The sequence below is a fragment of the Barbus barbus genome (assembly GCF_936440315.1).
Source record: "Barbus barbus genome assembly, chromosome: 25".
Lineage (NCBI taxonomy): Eukaryota > Metazoa > Chordata > Actinopteri > Cypriniformes > Cyprinidae > Barbus > Barbus barbus.
Window position 1 is genome coordinate 23888856 of NC_136753.1, and position 18599 is coordinate 23907454.

The 18599-nt window shown below is 36.6% G+C and overlaps 1 protein-coding gene across 1 annotated transcript in view; it reads left to right on the forward strand.

The window, feature by feature from the left end:
- Window positions 1–14514: 14514 nt before the first annotated feature.
- LOC306844655 (neural cell adhesion molecule L1-like protein) overlaps window positions 14515–18599 on the forward strand; it is a gene marked incomplete at its 5' end in the record, with an annotated part of 86795 nt that continues 82710 nt past the window's right edge. The window contains one exon of the mRNA XM_079376947.1: window positions 14515–14732. The remainder of the gene's footprint in view (window positions 14733–18599) is intronic.

The window sequence follows — 18599 nt, forward strand, 5'->3', positions numbered from 1 at the left end:
ATATATATATATATATATATATATATATATATAAATGGGTAAGGTACATGTTCAAAAATATAAGTTATAAGCACCATTTCATAAGGTGGGGATGATGTACAGTCAACAGGCAAAATACGCAAGGTTTTCCAATTAATACAAGCTGTACATAAGCTGTACTTAAGGATTTTTTAAATTAGTTTTGACAAGTACATTTCCTTTTGAAGTACATTTGATCTTGTTTCAAGGATTTTTGGATATTTTAACTGTAGAATAGGAATTTATGCTGCTTAGATATAGATAGTACAGTTCTCTGTGTGTTTAATGAACTCTGCATATTTAAATATTTTCCCTCAAGAACAATAGCTTCTAAATTTGGCAAATTGTTAACAGATGGTGCTTGGCATGAGACTACCCAAACAATGACAGGTGGCGTCATTGATATTTGATGGGGAGATGGCCTTTTCTATATTCCCTACTTTTTCTAGATTACCAGTGACATCGAATGTGTTACTGGATCTAACACTATGCTCGCCCCACATTTTCAAATAAGGGGGGTTGTGGAGGTTGTCTAACCATGAAGGGCGAAAATTAGGCCACATGCTGTGCAAAAGTGCTTCAGTGGTCAGTGCACCAAATGGCCAGTTTTATGTATGAGTGTGACCTGCAGTATGTTTTTGTGTATTTTCAGGTCCAAAGTTGATTTAATAGATAAATAATCAGTGTAAATCATTTAAAGATAGAAGATTAAGAAGAGGTTTCCTTAACAGAGCTTATTAAAGATCCATGTAAATGTGGCATGAGGCCTCTAGAGCAACAGCAACACATTTAGAGAAAATATTCATTGTTTTGAGAAATTAATTGCGGAAAATCTCATATTTATCCAAATAGCCCCTTGATAATGCTAAAGAGCAGTGACTAGAGAGTCAACACGTTCATTCTGAAAGCACCTGAATGAGTAATGATGTTTTTCACTGGTGAGGAGCTCAATTTAAAATCAGTCGCAGCCAAAGCAATGTATTACACAGTGTAAACCCATGCTGGGTCTCATTGGTGTGACGGGACCCATGCTGAAGTAATTAAGGACAGGGTCTTTGCTGAAGGGCACAATAAACAGTCCTCTAGAGACCAAATGCACCACCATTAAGGCAGCAGGCCATTGCTTCTCTGGAGAACCCCTTGCTGACATGCACAGAAACGGGTCTTAATTATAAATTCGAGAAAGAAATGGGGGAAATGTGCATGGGGAGACACCCTATTAGCAAAGGGACATTGAAAGTCAATGGAGATATAATGCGTGACTGTAGGGATTGATCATAGGCATGAGTAATTTGTTTTTTTTTTTGCTTTTTATTGATTTCTTTTTTGCTCGGTTTTGTGATATAACTCATATAAAGCTGTTAAGTTAAGTATAAGTATATCATTGTATCACTGTTAAGTATATCATGTATATCCACTTTAACTATAGAGTCTTTGTGCATGGCGAAAGAGTTATTAGTGTACGGGTGTGTGATTAAATCCTAATGTCTTTGGGCTAGTGGTGCACCTGGCAAATAATTAGCCCATATGGCCTCTATGATGCCAGTTTGTGAAAATTGTTTAGTAGCATGGCAATTCACTTTTTCCACCAATAGGGGACATCGTATACTTAAAAATGCTTTCAAGGTTGTGATAATGAAATAAGAAAAAATTGCATTATTATTGCCAGACAGAGGAGGGCAGCACATGCCCACTTTTAACACAGAGATTAAATTCAGAACTGCATACTATCATACTACTCTTACTATTGCTGCCATATGTTTACATTTCAAATATATTTAAATATATGTATATTTTATACATCGAAATATATTAAATATATTAAAATATGTAACTTAACATAATGTCACATGGAATGATCCAGCACAAATTCAAATTAGCTTTAGAGATATAAAGGCAAATATTTAATAACCTCTGTGCTTATTAAAACAGAATCATTATTTGGAAAAAATGTTCATTCACTTCTCTTATTATGAACACCACACACACACACATTATGTGTGTGTGTGTGTGTGTGTATATATATATATATATATATATATATATATATATATATATATATATATATATATGCACTACAATACTTCAGTATTATTAGTCATATTACTTGTTATTATAACAATAAAGAAAGAATACATCCTCTGCTCCAGGGGGCATGCTGATAATAAATAATTATAATTATAATGCATTTATTATTATTATTATTATTCATACTTAAGTTTTGTAGCATTACAAAAAAACCTCATTATTATTACCGCCTTGCAGAAATTCCCATGACATCTGTTCAAAAGAAAACATATGTTCACATGCACTTCCACCTCATTACTGACTTGTTGCTGTTGCAATGAACAATGCAGAGATTGAAACGAAACAAGCATGAACTTACATAACAGTTCTGCACTTCTGAACACTACTGAAATTTCGCATGCTGCACAGTATTCTGCACATGCAGACAAAAACACTCTTTCGTTTGAAAGAGGATCCTCTAGAGCATAGTTTATTCATTAGTCAGTCTAGACCTCCATGTCTGTCTCATACAAACAGATGCATTCACACACACACACACACACACACACACATATACATATACAGACTGCACAGACAGGAACCTGATTAGTGAGAAATGTGATTCCGCTGTTTGGTGTGACTGACAGTGTCAGAGAGCGAGGGTCTCGTCTCTGGATGATACCATCAAAGTGCTGCTTTATTTGTCTTGATGAGGAGGAAATGCCATGTCTCCTCTGCTCCGGGGGGCTTGCTGATGTCATCAGAGTGGCAATGAGAACGTTTGCCTATCTCTGCAGCTGCCAGGAGCCACAGCGCAATCTCACATCATGAGATATAGTTTGTCGGCCCACCATATTGTATAAAGGTATAATTTGTTCCATGTCCGTTTACTTACTCTCTAACCATTAGGGGAAGTCGTGGCCTAATGGTTAGAGAGTCGGACTCGTAATCGAAAGGTTGCGAGTTCGAGCCCCCGGCCGGCAGGAATTGTAGGTGGGGGGAGGGAATGTCCAGCGCTCTCTCCACCCTCAATACCACGACTGAGGTGCCCTTGAGCAAGGCACCGAACCCCCAATTGCTCCCCGGGCGCCGCAGCATGGCTGCCCACTGCTCCGGGTGTGTGTTCACGGTGTGTGTGTGTGCATTTGTTCACTACTCACTGCTGTGTGTGTGCACTTGGATGGGTTAAACGCAGAGCACCAATTTCGAGTATGGGTCACCATACTTGACAATACGTCACGACTTACTTTCCTGTTCATGATTTAAACCCATGATAAGGTGTTTCTTATAGCTGAAAAGCTTAAATGTTATACGAGTACATTCCTAGCAAAATCAGTGGTGCTTGCTAAGTGAAGCATCCATATAGTGCATTAATAATATTGAAAGGCACCCTCTTCATAAATCATAAAGCCAAGTGTATATTTTAATGTATAAGGATGCTGTGAAAAATATACACTGTTCTTAAAAACTTTGGGGTCAGAAAGATTAAAAAAAAAATTTGTTTAAAAAAATTCAATATTACAGTTTAAGATCTTATATATATTTAAGGTATATATATATATTTTTTTTTTAGTAGGCATATTTTCAAATGTAATTTATTCTTTACAGTAAAGCTGAATTTTCAGCAGCCATTACTTCAGTCTTCAGTGTCTTAATTTTGTGGTCAAGAAGCATTTTTTGAATATATATAGTAGGCCTATAGATTTTTTTAAATATATGTAATAATAACATATATCCTGACAACCATTCACAATACCGTAGCATCACGACGGTGACTTCTGCGCTTCATATATTCTTCAGAACTTTTCTTGCAAAAATTTAACGTAATTGTAAACATTCATCTTCTATTTTTCTGCAGTGTTTTTGGATAATGGGTCCTCGATTAGGATGTTGTTTAATGTGTCCCATGCTGTGCTGTTTTAATTTGAAAGTAGTTGCGAGACGGAGCGTCTGGCTTCCATGCCACTGCCAGGCTTATTGCGAAGAGGCACATGCAAATTTCATGCAACACTGCTTGGCTTTGTGTGCACCAGCAGACGTCTTTGAGCGCAAGGGGCAGGGCACTTTCTCCACCCTGACAGATTTATCAGTCGCCCTTTTGTGTGCTTGTTTTATTCCACTGTGGATCCTCACACTGAAACCTGAAGTAAACACATAAGAAACACATAAGGTCCATCAAGATTATCCCTTGGTGGAGATGTACAAAAGCAATATATATGGGCCCCTGAATCTAAAGACCCCTTCAGAGTGGCATGGTGCAGATGCATATGGTTTGCATGTGATTATAATGGGAATGCGCTATAAAAACAAAGCAACTAATGAATGTGTTAAAAGCTAAATAAATCCTATATCCATCACCCTCACAACCGTAAGCTACGCAAGATCTAATGATATGCATTTGGATAGCTAATGAACTTCCTGCGTACCACCTAGATTGAATTTCCATAGCAACCGCTGTGTGCTTTTAAAGCAGTTGCAGCAGTAGCTGGGGGAGGAGAATATAAAAAAGAGGGAGTGGAAGATGAAGAACTTTGCATCCCCTCTTCAAGACCTCTAAACGAAGATTAAGTTTTTCTTTCACCCAACTTTGTGTTTCATTTTCTTTGATGTAGTCTTGTGTACTAATCTCCCATTTATCCACAGGCAACAGGCTAAGCGTTAGCCTTGAGAACCGGCAAAAGTGGAACTGTAATGCTTATTATTCGTGGCCGATGCTAATGAAAATATCACTATTACTTTTGATCATGAGATTTGAAAAGACCCCTAACCCTATGTATTGAGCGTTAGTGCACAACTGCACAGTTGGATACCTCAAATCATGTGATTTTTTGAGGACAGGTTTGCTGTTAGTTTTTAGAGTTATTGGATTTTTTTTTTATAATTGTCTCCTGGCAAATGGGTGAAAAACACTTGACTTAAAGGGATAGTTCACCCAAAAATGAAAATTGTCATAATCTACTCATGCTAAAAGTATTCCAAACCTGTATGAGTTTCTGAGTTTGTTCTGATGAACACAAAATAATATATTTTAAAGAATGTTGATAACTGAACAGTTGCTGGTAGCCATTGACTTATTTACCAGTATTCTTGAGCACCAAATCAGAATATTAGAAGAATTTCTGAATGATCGTGTAATGACTAAAGAAAATTCAGCTTTGTCATTACAGGAACAAATTACTTTTTTTTTTTTTTTTTTTACATATTGAAATAGAAAACCGTTATTATAAATTGTAATCGTATTTTAAAAAAAGATATTGCTGTTTTCACTGCATATTTAATTAAATAAATGCAGCCTTGGTGCACTGTTTTTATTTGCTATACATTTTTTAAATTTTTTTTGGCTTCATGGTTTCCATAGAGGCACACAAAGAGACAGGCCTATCAGACCTTCTGTCTGGATGGAGAAACAGTGGCAGCCATTGTATAAAGGGAAAAAAGAAAAAAGAAAGAAAAAAAAAAAACGGAAGGGAGAAAGAGAAAAGGGGGCATGCGTGAGTCCATTGACTCTGACATGTGGGTGTCGAATGTTCCTGTCAGAAACAAATGTCATTCTATCACCATCCAGTCATGTCTGACCAGTCCTATTTCCCGTAAGGATGACCATTCACTGATTCACGCACTGATCTGTGGGTTTTATTCTTCACATAGCTGTGTCTTTTCTTTATAAGAACTGTTCATTCATGTCTCACTTTTTCTTTACAGCAGAGTAGTGTTCCTAGGCATTTCTATAATGCCTTATCCCTCTACTCAGTTTGCACAGCATTCTGGGACTGCACGTCCAAGAACTTGCTGATAAGACCTTCCATATCACTTAAAACCCATTAAAGGAACTACTTGCATGTCACTTTATAAATGTCAGGAAATTCTTATGAGATGCTACAGAGTACACCAAGGGCTATATTTGATGGCTGTCTGTCAGCCAGTGTAAATGACTCAGGTGCAGAATACAGAGAGCGAGATGGCTGCTGACTGCTGACTGCAGGCGACAGGGAATGGGGTGAAAACACCAGGTCAGACTTCAGTACTTGTCACTCAGCTGAGAAGCGGTATGCTCTGTTTTATTTTTCTGTGCACTATGAAAGACAGAACATAATAGGAGGTGAACACCTTCTCTGTCTTTACCACTTCACTTTCACTACTACCTATGTCTGTCACTTAACAGTGTTAGTATTTGTATATATGCATTCTAAACTGTAAAATGTATACTGTATAGCATGTATTGTATAGCACTTTGGTCAACCTTAGGTGTTTTTAATGTGCTTTTTAAATAAATATTGTGTGTGCATTATAGGCCTATACACTGCCATTTTTTTCCCACTAAGGCTGCATTTATTTGGTCAAAAATACAGAAAAACAGCAATATTGTGAAATATTATTACAATTTAAAATAAAGTTTTCTATTTTAATATACTTTGAAATAGAATTTATTCATATGATACAAACCAGAATGTTCGTCAGCTATTACTCCAGTCTTTAGTGTCACATTATCCTTCAGCATTTTTTCTAATATGTAAACAGTTGTGCTGCTTTTTTTTTTTTTCTTGGAACCTGTGATCCTTTTTTTTCAGGATTCTTTCATGAATAAAAAGTTAAAAATAAACAAATAAATAAATAAATAACAGCATTTATTCAAAATAGAAATCTTTTCTAACAATAAAAGTCTTTACTATCTCTCTTTTGATCAATTTTATATATCCTTGCTGAATAGCCTACAAATATTAATTTCTTTCAAGAAAAAGAAAGAAAGAAAAAAGTTTACTAACCCTAACATTTTGAACAGTAGTGTATATTATTACCAAATATTTCTATTTTCAATAAATGCTGTTCTTTTCAACTTTCTGTTTCTTTCCTGAAAAAAAAGTAGGTTCCAACTGTTTTGGGATTGACAATCGCATTTTCTTTATAGGTGAGAGTCTAGAAATGTCCCGTTCACACCAAGCACGATAACAATAAAGATAACTATAAAGATAACGATATTGTAAGCGCACGTTCGTCTGCCGCTTTAAATTCTCGAGCACATTATAGCAGGATGGATTCTGATTGCCTGTCAGTGTTTTTATCGTTCATCAGCTGGAAAAAATCGTTCTGGAAGTGATTCCAGCCATATCGTTTCTCTGTGCCCTTATAGTTGTGGTGTGGACGCTGCTATTCTTTAATACTGAGAACGATTTTTAGAACTATATCTTTATCGTTCTCGTGCTTGGTGTGAACGGGGCTTAGTTGTGTTTGTCTGTATGAACGTGCAATGGGAGTCAAGCCCATATTCCACACCAGTAACCATAGCGACAGTGACCAAAGTAAAATCAAAGATGGCGCCGTCCATAAAACTGAAAATCTTATCACTTTCTGACACACAAGAGTCCAATCGAGCCGCGAGTTCATTCGTCAGATCTTCATTAACCGACTGCAGCTTTTAAATTTGGGTGGAGAGAGCGGAGCATTTGAATCGGGAGCGGCTCTGGTGGAAAACTGACCGGATCTAAAAATGTCAGATGACATGCAGCTCATTTCTCCTTCACTGTAAATTACCGAAAACACGAAACACACGACACGGCTTTGCGCGGCAGATCGGCTCTCTCTCGCACTGTATGATGTGACAGACAACTACTTGTCCAGTCATGTTCCCTTCACACAGCGCGTATTCACACCCGTAAATGTGTGAACATAACCGTATTAAGGACTCAAATACAGGACTGACAACCATATTCTGCTGCTGAGTGAACACATCTGGATTACATGATCAGATTCCAAAAGTGTTGTACTTGTAATTGGATTATATTACATTTTTATGTTACAAAAATACTCATTATCAGATTGCAGTTACTTTTTTCATGGATTACATGAGTAGCCTACACACTATTCACACAATGGCAGCAAATTATTTATAATTTATTGATAATCCCTAAATCGCTTTTCTCTTTTTTTCATTTTCTCTTTCATTTCTAAAAAATGGTACCTAGACGCATCACGTGCCTTTCCTTTAGTATATGTATAGAAATATTTTGACCCCATTTTTTGAGTAAATTGTATGACTTACAATACAGTTTTCATCTGATGGACATTAAAATTGGCAGAAACATCCCTTAGATTTGTGTTAAGGTGGAGATTTGAGCCATAACATCATATAGACTTGGGACCAGTCACCATAGCAACCACATAGTAACACACTATAAAAAAAAAAAAAAACAACAACAAGAAAACATGTATACAAAGGAACCGCATAGCAACAAACTAACAACCATTCTCCACACCCTTGCATTATGGTTCTGTGTTTTGCACAGCAAAGAGTTTTTCACTACCTCTTCCATGTCTTCCACCCATTCTTCACATCACCAGCAGTCCCTACCCCCAAACTGAAGCCCTAAACCATCTGTCTCACCTTTAATATCCAATTACAAATCACTGCGTGGGCATAAAATGTAGAGACAATATACTGGGGACCATTCTTATTGATTTTTGTCTCTTTTCTTTAATTAGCTGTGCGGCTTAAATTGTGATTTCATCTGCCCCCTGGCCTAACCATATTGATTGCCTGTACTTTTCTCTAAAACAACCATTCTACGTATTCATGCCTTTTTGTCCCTGTCCTGAGCCCTTGCGGTTTGGTGTGCTAACTGCTATGCTTCTGTCTGATGGGCTGAGATGTGGCAAAATCTCATCCCTCGGGAGAGAAAATCTATTACCGTGTTTTGAGCCACCAGTGGGATTTGGGGGCCAAACAGCAAAACTGTTGTGTTTTCTCATCTCTGAATTTCATCAGGGGAATCGAGCAAACATGTCAATGAAATGCCTGAGGGGCCGTGTTGAATTTTTGATGAAGCGAGGCCTCTTTTGAAGAATAGCAACAGCATCTCAGAGTGTTCGTTTGCTGTGGCTACATTCACCCAACAATAAGTTCAGATGTGCGAGATCAATCTCGGAGGTTTTCCTTTTGGAAGAGCGAAGCCTCTTTTGTGTTCCGGCGACATCGGATATGAAGATGCAAGCCTCTCTTCAGCGCATCAGGGTAAGAAATGAAAGTCATTATTTGCATGAACACACTGTCATTGTGCAGCAATCATCCACTGAGAAATGTAATTATGCCACGTTTAATTCTCAAAGAGCAGCGTTGGAGCTCGGGAGACAACTTCAAATGTTATGCTTGCATGAGCTTTACAGAAAAATTCTTTGCATTGTACAGTTAACATCACGAGTATTTTATCAAAGTCATATTTTCAGAGACGTTTCGTTTTCCATCTCTCAAGCTGCCCGACTTCTCCTCTTCATTGCTTCATTACTATTTAATGATTCTTTGAAAGCATATAATTAAGTTCTTCATCAACACCACAGATCTCTCCAGGGTCTGCACATCTTTTGTCCACTGTGGAATTGGAAAATGCCTTTCCACGTTGCTATCCACACATTTTAATTACAAGCTCACCACCAGTTATGGCCCCTGCTTCAGCTCTATGACGAGGTCGTCCAATAGGATCCAGGCTGGAAAAATCAACGTCTTCCAGTGACATTTGTTTGGGTTTCGGGAGGGGGGAGGATTACAGGAAGGAGCATATGAAATGGTGATAAAGGTATTATGTGGTTATTAAGAGAACCTCTAGTCAATAGCCTGCCATATGAGAATCTCATAATCTGGTTGTAATCAGATGAGCATGCTGGAGCAAACGGACATTACATGGTGTTTCAGCAGGAAGATGATGTGAGATGATTATGTGGTATGAAATATGGTTATATTGGTTTTCAACCTTTCATTTTTTCAGTAAGCACAGACACATCCCAATATTCTGAAGTAGAATGTTTGACAGTATGTGTTTTTTGTTTTTATCTTTTTGTGTCTCCAGGTAATGGAGGATTTGACATCCACCCAGGGAACCAACAAGCTTTTAGCCTGATGAATCAGAAATCCTGCCTTGATCTACAACATACTCAGAGGGAATGAGAGGAAGAGACCATAGGTCTACTTAAAACCCTTCAAAGCTTCCTAATGGCAGATGAAAACAATAGAGTAATCCCTTTTACAAACCAGACATGCATGTTCTGCCAGTTGAGGCAAAGATACGTGATTATTTGTTAATTATGTGTGTAAAGACTCAGGGACAAATATTCAGTCCTGTGTTTTTGTATTACTGGATTTATAGAGACTAGGGGCTATTCTAATGGTGAATTATAAAGAGAGAGAAACTAGGCTATTGTAAATGTGAAATATATATATATATATATATATATATATATATATATATAGATAGATATTATATTATATTTTATTATATACATATAGGGTAAACGTACCAATTAAGTTCATGTACCCACACTTTCGTGAGCACTCTTTCATTTTTGAGCTCAGATTATAAAAATAAAAAATAATTTATTATCTGACTTGATGTCTTAACCAGTTGATATGTTTGTTACTATATACCTCTTATAATTTCAAGTCAATCAGATCATTGCACACTGAGATATGACTCTCCATGTGTTCACGCGGTCTGGCGGCCATTTTGAAAGCTGTCTAAAAACTTTCACCAAAACAGGAGCCCTTTAAATGTGCATTTTTTAGATGTTTAAGCCTTTATTTTGGGTAAGTTTCACTACTTACTGTAAAATTAAGAGATTAATGTTTAGCCGTTTGCATATTATAACCTGGAACTTGGATGTGGGAAATAATTACATTAGATCCAAAAGAGAGTTTTAGCAACATAGCGCAGATGCTACAGAATACAGTTAGCTGACTAGCTGTATAAGATTGTGTGCTACGCTAATATATTACTTCACAGGCATTACTGGCTTTTACTTTTACATCCATAATATTATACATTGACAGTTTATTGCTGTGGTTTTACACTGCTGTGATTTTTAAAGGTTTTCATATTATTTTAAGGTGAGCTTAAAGGGTGCACTACTATGAAAATCACACAGCTTCAGTGTGACATCAATAAGAAAAAGTATAATTTCATAGATATTGTTAGTAATAGTTGTTCATATTAAAATTTGTATGAACTTAATACATGAACTAAATTATTTATTTAGCAAAATCTTGTAATTTTAATAAATATTACATGAAATGTATTAAACATTGTTGCTGCTCCAATTAAGCTCAGTGTGCTCTCTTTAAGATCGTAAACGCTTCATAAACAGACTTTAAATATTAACTGATGGTTATCACTTTAAGTTAATCTTTATAAAATGTCTAATAACTTATTTTAACAGCTTTAAGTTGACAAAATTGAGACATAACTATAGTTTATGCCCAAAGGTGAAAGAGGCATGTCATCCATCAGTCATCGTATCTGTCCAGGAAACAAACAACTAAAGGCTGGAATAAACTACACAACTATTCAAATGTGAACAGATTTTTAAAACACCAGGCATCATACACTTAACGACGATGAATATTTAACTGATCAAATTGAATGCCCTGTTGCTTGATTTTAGTTTTTAGTGTTTTTATTTATTTATTTAATTTTTATTTTTCGATTGACTTTGTACCTTCAAATAAAACATTTTTTCAATTATTCTTTAAAAAGTTTTTTTTTTTAAATAAACAAGAATTTTTAATAAAACATGATGTGAGCTTAATGGGAACAGGGGTGTGCTTAAAGGGTACACAAATGTACCCATTAAGCGCAGCCAGACTTTTTGCATTAAATGATGTATATCTTAATCAAAATTAGTTTGTCATTTAAAATAAAAATAAATATTTTTATGTGAGAGATTAATATTTTCTTTTAACATAACTTTTTGTACCGAAACCAATATCTTGTGCACTAAAAATGTCTCAGTGTAGATTTTGGTGAGCTTAATAGGTACATTTACCCAATATATATATATATATATATATATATATATATATATATATATATATATATATATATATATATATATATATATATATATATTAGGCTCCCCTGTTACAAATGTAAAATATTGATGTCTAATTGCAGTATACCTCCAGGGTCACATATAACCGTCTTTAAAGTCCAGCATTTTCTTTACTTCAGATGGAAATGCATATTCAGACCTAGCATACGGTCAGCAGACCGCAAACAGGCTGCATATTTATTTCCACATCATTTATTCTCATTACACAGTCCTCAGGATGTCAATGGAGCCATTTCTGCTCCATTGATACACCAGTGTGTGAGAGAGGGAGGGAGAGAGAGAGAGGCAAGATAAAAGGTATTATTGTGTTCAGGTTGAACTGGTGAACTCTGACACTTTTGAAAGCGGTTGTAACTATTTGCTAGCCCAGCGATGATTGTTCATTTCTCCATTTGTCACTGGAAAAATCTCTAAAAGATGTTTTAATTTGGCAATTGATACTGGAATAGTAGAAAACAGATATGTTAATAGTACAATTTAAATGTTTGACTCATATATGCTGTATATCAGTATTTCAGGTTGTTCATTTTACTTTACACACCCTCTAAATCCACAGCGATATTCACACCGCAATTAAGCTTGACTAACAAAAACCCTACTGAGATACTGTTACCAATCTGCTTCCAGCTGAGCAACATGTTCTACTACATTGGCCATAAGTCTAACCTTTTAGTCATCACATGTCTGATACTCATCACTATAGATTGGTGTAGTGCAAGCACTTTCCTGCCCCTGCAGTAGATGCTTAGATGTGACAGGTGTCCGCCGGCTGACAATAAATCAATTTGGATTTAAGAGAGCACCTACTGAGGAGCAGTGGGCCTCATAAAACGATCCAATTACATTTTGTGCTGGGTGAATCTATGATCTTGTAAGCCTCTCAATTAGATTAGATCGGCCCAAATTAGATTAGTTTAGATTTTCACTGGTCATTTGCTGCCTTTGAGGGGATCCACCAGAATGAGCTAGGCACTCATTTACCAGTTTAGCAGGTATGAATTTCCTCTGTTAATTCTGATGTGTTGGCTATAATAAATAAACTCAACTAAATGGGTTCAAATAGGGGTATAACTGACAAAAACTGTCAACACCAGTGTTAGCAAGGTAAACTGTAAGGGTATGGGCCGTGGCTTGTAGATATTACTACAATGGCCCATTTTAGACATTTAATATCTATTTTGTAAAGAAAGATAGATAGATAGATAGATAGATAGATAGATAGATAGATAGATAGATAGATAGATAGATAGATAGATAGATAACAAATGTAATGCTACACCAAAAATCACAGTTCAGTTTGTACCTTTGACTTTTCTTTTAATAAGTGATAAGTGATAAGTGAAGTGACATTCAGCCAAGTATGGTGACCCATACTCGGAATTCGTGCTCTGCATTTAACCCATCCAACGTGCACACACACAGCAGTGAACACACACACACCGTGAACATACACCCGGAGCAGTGGGCAGCCATTTTATGCTGCGGCGCCCGGGGAGCAGTTGGGGGTTCGGTGCCTTGCTCAAGGGCACCTCAGTCGTGGTATTGAGGGTGGAGAGAGCGCTGGACATTCACTCCCCCCACCTACAATTCCTGCCGGCCGGAGACTCGAACCCGCAACCTTTGGATCACGAGTCCAACTCTCTAACCATTAGGCCACGACTTCCCCACGACTTAAAGTCACTGTTCAGGAAAAACTAAATAAACTATATGAAAAACTATAGATTTAGATTTATAAATATATATATATATACAGTATATATGTATTAAACAGTGCTTTACTAAAATAATTGTGGCCCTGTAGCCTATTTAAATAAACTATATTATAAATAATATTTACCAGGGTAAAAAACTATTTCAGCTAATGTTGTAAACTATAGGGAGTCATACTTGTGCATTACCATGATATTGTCTGTTTATAAACGTATATATGTTTCTGCTCCAATTTGTTGTTGAAATATAATCATTTAAAATTCAGCTATATACAATAAGTGTTATTGTGTTATCTTTCTTTATAAATGTCACTTGGTTCAATATTTTTTGTAATGCAAATTAAATTTAGCATTTTAATTGTCCTTCTTGAGACTTTATTCACTGTATGTAACCTTAAACCTTAAATTTCCATGACAATATAGTGCTCTTAAATGTTAAGGCACACTAGACATAATCCAGAAGCCACCAATTGTGCTGCTGTCTAAGGTGCTGAAAACACAACAGGGGCATTTTTTTAAGTACTTTCCATTAACATAACAGTATTTTGACTCTGCTGGTCTTAGCTGGTTTAAGCAGGTCTCCCAGCTTGGTCAAGCTGGTCTTCAGGCACTCCCATCCTGAAAAGCCCCTCTAAAACCAACCAACCAGCTACTGTAAGACCAAACAAGCTTTAAACTGTTTTTTTTTTTTTTTTTTTTAAAGCAACAGCATTTTAAGTTATGTTTTATTCCCATTTGATTTAATAAAAGTGTATATATTTATACATATTAGAACTGTAATAACCGTTTAACACAAAAGTGAGGAAAGAGGAGCATTATACAGTGATTCAGTGCACTATTAATACCCCTAAGTCTTCTGAGAAATTCATAGTCAATTGGCATATTGTCGGCGAGTAGAGTCACTGTCATTGAGGAAGGGGGTGTGTTAACCCCGGTCACAGTGTAGCGAAGTTGTGGAGGGTTTTCTCGGTTGCCATGGATTTGTAAAAGCTATTGACTGCGTTCAGCCTTTCACTGAACGCATTTGTAAGAGAAACGCACCACTGAAGGGAAAGCATCATCGCGCGAGACATTCCGCTGTCTAACAGCTCGAGCTCTGCGCGTTTCGCACACAAACTACAGCGAAAGGTAAGCATTTCTTTATTTCTTGGCGAGGCGAGGTCATAAGATACGCGTGTTTAAACACTTTGAAAACCTGTTATGGGATGTTTGAGAGTTATAGCAAAGCGCATCTGACAGGTGAAATCAAATCTGGTTATTTCCTATTCCGACGAGGAGCGTACTTGCTCTGGAGTCCAGCTGTTATAGGAAACCCTACTGTTAGTCTTTTTTGATATAACGTGTGCTTTAACGGATATTAAGGATGTTTAGATGATTCAGATATGGAGACAGAACTATGTTTGATGTGTCTGGCATCGTTTCAGTGTAGTAGGTATTATAGTCAGAATTGCATCATGTGTACTTAAAGATGGATTTAAGTGGCCGTATGCATATTGTAAATTGCATTGCTTTTTGCTTGAGCCATACAGATGTATAGAGAATGAAGCTATTAGATTCGCAACTCTTTTTCTCTTGGTTTATAGCATAACAGTGTATCTCATGAGACTTAAGGATGTAGTACAATCTGTGAATCTAAAATTGATGCTGGCTTGCAGTTCTTTTTATGCGGCACATGTAGTACTTTCATTGCACTTGTGGTGCTTTAAGCATATTGTGCTTTTGAAAACATGCCCTTGGTAGCCCTTGACATCCTTACCACCAACATTAGATCTTGAATAGATGCTAATTTTCCTCTACAGGATTGATCTCTTGTGTTTTTGGAGTGCTTGGCTTCCTCTCGGGTTCTTACTTAACCCCAGGCTATATATGGTCTTAAAATAAACGTTTCGGTTAAAAGGAAAAAGGGTTTTAGAGCAAGCTGGTGAAGTTCCACAGTGTTTTTTTTTTCTATTCTCTAGTTGAGAAAATCATCTACAGAATGTATTGCAGTGGCATATGGTGATCTTATGATTCCATTTGATGGTGAAATGATTTCCAGGTTAATGAAACAGGTTATGAAATAACATTTATATTACATTACATTATAAAACAGTGAGCTTTTTGAGTGAATAGTCATCAAACCCTCCGCAGGTGGATGCCATTTATATAGTAAGTAATTTCAGATCAATTTTGATTCAGATGTGCCCAAAAGTGAAGATTGGGTAAGTTGTTTTCATTGTCTATTTTTGCCAGTATCAGGCTGATATGCACACCTTTTTTGAACAACATAGGCAGGTATTATTAAGCTGACAGTGTGATTAATAACCAACTCGTTATCCATTCTTATTAGATTCTTTTAGAGAAGGCAACACTACCTTTTCTTCCTTTGAGAAACCCTTGATGTATTGGTATTTTCAAGAACACAGAAACTAATATGTTGTTTGAAAGAACTTATAACCTGATAAAACATCAAAAACCATTGAAGAAATTTTAAGACTTTAGTTATACAGAATCCATTTACATAACATGTAGGCTTTGTGAACTCCTCAAGTAGTCTCTTTAATGTAAAACATATTGAATGCAGCCTTCAGAGTTGAATTTTGATGTGATTATGAAGCCTTTCTGCCTATTATGAAAATCAGATTCTTTCTAAATCTGTGTCATGACAGCAAGATAAGTTACTCTACAGTAATGAAAACAATTAAAGTCGCATTAGAGACAGAGGGCAGCCTCGCGTGCTTTGAGACTTCACAAGTGAATTTGGTAGGATGAATTAGCACAATGATTGGTCTCTTCTTCGGTCCACAGTAAAAAGTGTGGAAAAACTAGATAAGAAATGAGTTGGATGTTCCTCCATTGAGACAGTGGGTGTGATTTGCTTCTAATGAGTGGTGGCAGAGGAATGAATATTGTGCTCATCTGAGCTTGTGAGAACACCATAGATTGCTGGTTTTCTATTAAACATTTTTAAAATCCCACTTCCAGGAACAATAGGCCTCATTTATTTCAAATTCAAATCTTGCTTATGTATGATATCCAGTAGGGCTGATTATCATTATTATGCAACAGATAAATTGGGTTGGGTCACACATTTGTGTGTTTATTTACTGGGTGATTTAACTGCAAAATTATAAATCATTAGGCCTGCACATAGTTTGAAAGCATTATGATTCATTTTATGAAATATATTTTACAATAGCAAAGTTCAGTGCACTTTATAGTAACAAAGTTCAAGGTTTCAGAGCTCATAAGAAGTTCTAATGAACATTATCAACCTTTTGAACCAATGGGTGATGTTTCTTTTTGGATTTGTTAACCAAGAATTATCATACCCATTTAAGTAATTCAAATTTTAATGGAAAAGATTAAATGTTGAGATTAAAAGAAACAGTTGATTAAATGATCAAATGTTGTTACTTTTTATGTTCATAATGTCTTATCTAAGTCTAAACTGGAATTCTTTTATGGCATAATGGCCAATTATTTGCCACATTATGCCAATTGAGGCCACTGTGAGGAAACTAGGGCAAATTCCTCTCACCAACAGTCCACAAATAGAACAATGCAGGACGCCATCATTATTCTGTGCCTATCAGATGCCTGCCATCCAATAAAATGATTTTCAGTGCATACAGTTTATGTGAGGATCAAGTAGTGTCGCTTGTTGAGGAGAGGTGTGCTGTTTTTTAAACATTCAGATTTATGATTTACCCTGGCGGATGATAAAATTACTAGAGAAGAAAGTACTTAAGCATTTCTAGGGACCAGAACACCTTAGCAACTGCATAGGAACCACCCTAGTTTCATGCTAGCGGGTCGTGGGGTCAAGCACCAGAAATCTAGTTCTTTATACTCTTTGAGGATCACTGTAAATCGATGTGTGATAAGACCTTTTTCTTATTCATAACAAACTTTTATCTTATTCAAAGGTTGCAAAAACAATCCAGATTTCATTTTGTGTGGGAGATAACCTCTGTGGCCGAGCGCAGTCTAGGCTAACTGATTTTCACTGTGGATTCGAACCATCGCAGCAAGGCCTCTCATCTCCATATGTGATGCCATATTCACTCAATTCATTCAATTGAGGAACACCTGCGCCCTAAGCTAAAAAATATGCTGGATCTTGCTTTTCATTTTCATGCAAGCTTAATGCAGGCGCCAAAGTTTTCTAAAGCAGAATGACACTAAATAAATAAATAAATGAATGAGGGTGGCATGCCTGAAAAGAAGTGCAGCTATGATGTGAATCCGTGTGAAAGGGAATATGAGAGGGAGGAAAAGTTATTCAGAATGAGCTTTTTAGTCTGGTTTGCAAATGTAACATTACTGGAAATGTCACAGAGTTGACATTTGCAAACTTTGCAAATTGGATTTGGTTTGAAAGTGAAAGTGTCGTGACATACGGCCAAGTATGGTGACCCATACTCGGAATTCGGACCCATACTCGGAATTCGTGCTCTGCATTTACCCATCCAAAGTGCACACACACAGCAGTGAACACACACACACACCGTGAACACACACCCGGAGCAGTGGGCAGCCATTTATGCTGCGGCGCCCGGGGAGCAGTTGGGGGTTCGGTACCTTGCTCAAGGGCACCTCAGTCGTGGTATTGAGGGTGGAGAGAGCGCTGTGCATTCACTCCCCCCCACCTACAATCCCTGCCGGCCCGAGACTCGAACTTGCAACTTTTGGATTACAAGTCTGAGTCTCTAGCCATTAGGCCACAACTGTTTTTCTCAGGGACTAAGTTAGAGAGTATTGTTAATTAACATTCTGTCATTACTTATTTATCCTCAAGAATAAATCTGTATGACTTTAAGCATATAGTGGACTCTCCAAAAAAGTAACAAAATACTCTGAATGACATGCTCACTGTGTGTGGAAACGAAATTTAAATATTAACCAAATTTAAATATTTATTCACTATTTGTTGTCATTGGCTTGAAATCTGTTTTTTATATATTAATATATAATATATTCAAACAAAGTTTGAATATATTAAGGCATGAAAAA